Here is a 6,597-nt window from a genome sequence, read left to right as displayed (position 1 = left end):
TCCAATTAATCTTCTCCATCACGTCTTCACACGTCATCCGTGTTCATTCAGAAGCTTGAGAAGCTTCTATTGAAGCTTCTCTAGACCAAGTTCACCCACGGCTCTCCTGGTGTTTTTTAGACCGTGTCTTGCAAGGCTCGATTCTTGTGCAGGAAAGGAGATCTCGGGTAGTAGTAACGTTGGAACTCGTAAGGGTGCCAAGGAAGAGTTTTCTAAGTCGAGTTTTACTTCGTCAATGGATCCTAAGAAAAAGTCGAGAGGAGCGCACGCGGGAGCTTCCACCCAAAGTACGAGAGTGTGGACAACGCCCCGATATTGACCCAGGTTTCGAAAAACATCCCCCATATGGAAAGGATGCATAAAGCACGTTTTAATTCACATAGGGAAACTTAAATGCATTGGAAAATTTGTATACTTGTTCAATTTACAAAATTCAGTTGCATGACGAGTGTAACGTGTCCACCTGTTCGCTTGCAGGACACATCTTAGCAGCCCATCGGGAAGAGAGTCTAGAAAGCACCACCCGACACTCCCATGGTGTGTTACGGGGTTTGCGAGCTAGGTCCTCCCGAGTCTGCCACGAAGCGGAAGCATTCCGATCGTTCCCCACTTAGGACCGATCTGAATAAGGGTTCTCCTAGTGGTCAAATTCCTAGAACGGCAGCTAGCATCGAACCCCAGGCGAACTACTTTATGCAAAAATGTCAGGGTCGAAGCGGATTCATATTGCACTTGGTTCAAGGAGAATGGGAAACGAGAGGGATGCAAAGCTCGACCTCTCTACCCATAAGGCATAGTTCCATTCCATTCCCCTAAAACAGCATAAATCGGGACTTTAGTATCCTAGATTCTAAGTCAACATTCCTTGCTAATCATTTCCTTCGAGAAAAGTTCCCGGTCAACAAGGACCACCCATCCATAGGACGGACCCATGGCCACATCCACCGCACTTTCCTCAAGGTTGCTTTAGTTGTCTAATTATCTACCACATTTAGTTGGACACGCATAAAACTGCTTCCTTAATTATCTGATTAGTCACTGGTTCCTTCAAGTAATCTTAGCACTGACATAGAAAAGCAATGTCAAACAAGTTACTTTACAACAATTGATCTTATTTATCTTTGGAATACATCATATAATCCAGCCCGTAGGCTAATCCATAATCCGCCCAAAGGCAATCCAACAATCCACAGGGATTACTAATCCAAGTTTCCGCCCATAGACTAGTATGCGGGCCTCGAGATCCAATCCTGAGTCACGTCGACCTCTTGTGCAGGGCCCGAAAGGCAAGGGATTTACGACCAGAGCCCCCTAGTACCCAAGCGTCCTCTGCTCCAAGTAGCGCCCAACGGAGAGACCTCTCGCCCCGTAGGTTCGGCCCACATTCCCGGCGAGGCCAACAACCCCCTTGGTTAGGGTCAGGTAGATAGTCGGGGGTAACTGATGCTGCCTCTCCCTCCAAGCCTTCAACCTGAAGCATTATTTATTTTTCCATCTTTAGTTGCTTGAGCAAAGCAATACAAATAGTGCTCCTAAACTATACAAAGACAATCAATCCAGTGGTCATTTATTTGGCCAACTGCTAAGGAGTGAATCCATATCATCGAATGCATCCAGCATTCGATTCGGGATCAATTGCGACTTGGCAAGATCCCCAAGGGTTTCGTTGCTTGTGTATCCTTGTATCATTGGGTTAGGGTTATAACCTGTTAACCCAATTTAACAAACACCTTAGGATTCTTAAAATAAGACAATAAATCGTGGTGACCTTGTCACTTTAACTTGATTTGTCAATTGCTTGCTAGGAAATTCGTAGTTACCCTATCTTGGCAAATCAGCCCAAGAAGGGTGATGTAGCAGGATGTCTACTCATCCACTTGCACTAGAACCTGCCAACCTTATTCCAAGGAGTGGCAAATCTATCCTATGATTAAACCACAAAGCCATGCAACATTGCAACTTGTTGCACAAGTGTCGCATCTCACTCATTGGATCATTTCACCCATCAAACGGTGTTTCTTGGTCAATAAATTTTTTTGACCAAGATGTAGGGAGTCCTCTTGACCCAACCCAACCCCTAACCTTACTAGGCCAATAACGTTTGGCCCTAGGGTTTCTAAACTTAATTGGAAGTTTAGTATTAGGTCGATCGAAACCTACAAGGATTTTACATCAAGGAACTATGCCTACAACCTTTTGTTTAATGCCATTGAATTTCAAGCTTTAATGTGATATGCAACCTTTTCTAGATACAACTTCGATGAATGAAGTTCATGCATGACGAATATTATAAGACTAATGTTGACTTAATCCATTCTACAAGCATCTTCGCATGCAACAAGCAAGTTCATGGTTTCCTTTTCATAAGTCCTTGGACAACATTCTAACGGATGTTTAATGAATATCTCTTACAAATCATATCTAGGAAATCATGGCCTAGATGCATTATGCGCTTGTTCTTTCATGCAAGGAAGACAAGGGTGAATTTAAACAAATTTTCATGCAATATGCAATTGGGATTGTCACTTTGGAAATGCAAGCAAGAGCAACATGCAATTTACAACTTGTGAGATGAATGCGTAATTTTGTATTCATAACTTCTGCATGAAATTTAAGCGTGCCTAATGCGGAATTAAACTTCTAAGAACCTGGGTTTGAGGACTTGCGGCGATGTCCATGTGTAAACTTGGGTTTGAGGCTTCCGCGGGTATGCCTTGCGTCTTTGGCTTTGGAGCCATTGTTGATGTAGTAGGCTTGAACTCCGTGATTTGTCCTTGCCTTTACACGATCTCTAAACTCCCTCCAAGCTTGGCAACTTTGCCTCAAAATCTATCTACTTCTCCCTCGCGTAGGAATACCCCTTTACAAGATGTGGGTTTTAAGAACCGGGGGAAAAACTGCGTGCACAAGGCTTACAGGGGCATTATCCTTAGAAGCTTCTAAGGAAGCTTCCAAGAAGCTTTTTCTTTACAGTAGAATGACGTGGAAGGAGGGAATGACTGGGAAAGGGAAGAGATGACGACGAAGGAGGTGGGGATGGCTGTTATGACAGTGAAGGCGTTGGAGATGAGGTGGCGGTGGGTCAACGCAGCAGCAGCAGCCGTCGATGGTGGCAGATCCCTGGTGGGGCGGCATACTATACGGCAGCCTCAGTAGTCATCTCCCTTTTCTCTTCTCTCCCCCCTCCCTCAAGCTTGGGGAGGGGGTGGTTTTATAGTGCCAAGGGGGGGAAAAGGTAGCCTCCATGAGTCGGCTGCATGCCACTCCCGATGCCCTCCACTTCTCAAGGAGTTCTCACACTCCCTCTCACACACCTCTCCCTTGCCATAAATCAGCTGAGGGGAGGGGGTAATTAATTAAAAAACTTGCCTTAATCTTACCCATTCCAATTGCCCCTTTTTGCAAGCAGGGTGTTCTCACGCGGCTTTGTGGTCTTCAAGCCATGGCTTCTTATGCACCGTGTGGTTGAAGTTTATTAACACGTGAAGGTGGGGTTTTTAGCCCAGGGTTCTTCTAGTCACGGGGAGAATATTTTAAGTTGCTCTTGCGCAGGCGTGTAAAGGTTAAATTTCATTAATATTTCTTGTGGAAATATTACAACGAGGTACTTGCATTTTCTTGCTCTTCCATGGTCAAGGGTAATCGCATTTTTGAGCATATGATGCATAAGTTAAAATATGAAATTGTGCAAAGGCATCCTTGTTGCACCACGCAAAGGATAGGGCATTTAACACATAATGCACTTATGTAATAAATTCCTGGTTGTGACTCGTGTATAAGTTAATTGTAGTCGATCATTTAATGATTTCTAAATAGTTTCAATGAAAGGAAAAGACTTATGAACTTTGACAAAAAACATATAGTATACAATTCGCATGCAATGATAATTACATTTTAGGTTGAGTTACGTGATAAAGGAAGGATTAAATCAATGATGTATTCATTGGCATTTGGTCATGAAAGGATGATGCATCCATGCATAGAGTTCTTTTATCAAAGTTCGAAATTGGGAAAGGATGCATCTTCATTAAAATACTAAAGCTTTGAATTTGATGCATCAACGTAAGGTTTATAAGAAATAGCTCTGAATGTCAATCATTATAGTATAGGGCAAGGAAAAGAAAATCAGTGTAGATCCTATAGTTGCATAAAGGCAAAAAGGTCTATGGTCTTGAAATTGCTAGGAATGATACATCTCACATATCTTGCAGTTACTTACATCTTTTAGGGAAAGTACTTGCAAGTTTAGAAGAAAGTATTTGCATCTTTAAAGGGAATATCATCTTTAATCGTGGATTAGTTAGATCAACTAAGTAATTCATGTGTAATTGAGTAGCTTACATGAAATTCATAAAGGTATGATTACTTAGCATATTATGGTCACCTCAATGTGCTAGGTAGGGTTAAGCTATGATAAAATTTTGCTTACTATCGCACTCGGGATGCCGATTTAATATTTTTTATCTTAAAAGTTCTATCCGCATTCACGAAATGTTAGGGTTATCAAATCGCCCATGTAAGAATGATCTAGGGTTCTCACCCTAAGGATCAGATGACCAAATGATGGACTTTCGCAAGGAATTTAGGGACTCTAGGGCCAAAACATTTATCAGCCTAGTAGGGTTAGGGTTTTGGTTTGGGTCAATAGGACTCCCAAACCTTATATCTTGATCAAAGGTATTCTTGATCAAGAAATACCGTATCATGAGAGATATAATCCCACAAGTTAGGTATTGACACCTATCTCGTGCAACAAGCTGCAACATCATATGCTCTTGCGTCTACATCATAAAATAGTACTGCTACACCTTAGACCAAGTTTGGCGAGTTCAAATTACAAGTCAAATTTTCTAGGAATGGAATAGTTGTCTTGCTACAACACTCTTCCTTGGAGACTGATTTGTCAAGCTAGGGTAGTTATGAATTGCCAAGAAAGAAATTGAACAACCAAGTTATGGCGACAGTGTTGTCCAAGATTTATCGACTATAATATAAGGAAACCTAAGGTAATGACAATTTGGGTCAAGAGGGTATAAACCCTAACCCAAGGAGAAAGGGTAAACAAGCAACTCAGCTTACGAAACCCTTGGGATCTTGCCAAGTCATGAATGATCCAGGATCGAATGATGGAAGTATTTGGGGAAAAGGAATTACACCTTAGCAATTGGTTGTATGAACAAGCACTGGAATGCTCGTGATTGTACACTTAGGTGCACTATTTGTACTTCTTTGCTCAAGAAACTAATTCAGAAAAAAAAACTAATGCTTCAGGTTAAAAGCCTGGAGGGAGAGGCAGTATCAGTTACCTCCAAATGTCTGTCTAACCATACATGGACCGAACCCGCCGCGAGAGGTCTCTCCATGGATGCTACTTGGAGCAGGAGGACACTTGGGTGCCAGTGGATGCTCTAGCCGTAAATTCCTTGCCTCCGGATCCTGCACAAGAGGTGGACGTGACTTGAGATGGGATCTCGAGGCCCGCATACTAGTCAAAGGGCGAAACTTGGAATAGCGATCCCTGAGGATTGCTGGGATAGCCTTCGAGCAGGCTATTTGATGTATTCCAAAGACTATGATAAATAAAGATCAAATGTTGAAAAAGGAACTTGCTTGACATTGTTTTCTGTGTCAGTGCCTAAGTTACGTGAAGGAACCAATGATTAATTGGTTAATTAAGGAAGCTGTTTTTGCTTGTCAAACTAAATGTGGTAGGTAATTAGATAACTACGCAACCTGAGGAAAGTGCGTTGGACGTGACTCTGGGTTCGTCCTACGGAAGGGTGGTCCTGGTTGGCCGGGAACTTTTCTTGAAGGAATTGATAGCGAGGTAGCAATGACCTAGAATCAATAGAGTTAGAGTCCCGATTTATGATGTTTTAGGGGAACGGAATGGGACTATGTTTTATGGGCAGAGAGGTCGAGCTTCTCATCCCTCTCATTTCCCATTCTCCTTGAACCAAGTGTAGTATAAATCCGCTTCGACCTTGATGTTTGTGTGCAAAGTGGTTCATCTGGGGCTCGACGCTAGCTACTTCCTAAAAACTTGACTATTAGGAAAACCCCGGTCCTAAGTGGGGACAACCAGTTGCTTCCGCTTTGTGGCAGACTTAGGAAGACCTTGATCGCAAACCCCATGACATTCCTTGTGAGTGCCGGGTGGCACTTTCTAGACTCTCTTCCCGATGGGCTGCTAAGACGTGTCCTACAAGAGGATAGGGGGACACGTTACAATTGGTATCAGAGCAAACCATCAGGATCTAATATTTACAAGGGAACTTAACGAGGGGAAGTAGAGCAATGTTGCCGCTAAGAACATTTCCTTATTTACTTATGGATGTTGGGCTGCAGAGTCGTGAAGCATGGAACAAATTCCTGGTGTTCCAGGTTATGCTTATGATTGTAATGCGTGCTTCAGATTATCGACAGAGGCTAGGCATGATGAATATTCTAGACGGCATCTACAATCCTTCACCCCTGTACGTGGAACGGAGATGGATGGGTGAATTAGGGATATATTACATAGCAGCCCACCAGCTTGCGTACCTTCAGACCAACTTGAAGAGAATCAAGTGGATGGAGGATTTAAAGATCGTGAAG

Source organism: Lygodium microphyllum, chromosome 3 (genome assembly GCF_053477565.2).
Source record: "Lygodium microphyllum isolate KBCC chromosome 3, Lygodium_microphyllum_v1.1.10, whole genome shotgun sequence".
Lineage (NCBI taxonomy): Eukaryota > Viridiplantae > Streptophyta > Polypodiopsida > Schizaeales > Lygodiaceae > Lygodium > Lygodium microphyllum.
The sequence above is the reverse complement of the archived record's forward strand: the minus strand, read 5'-3'. Positions refer to the sequence as shown.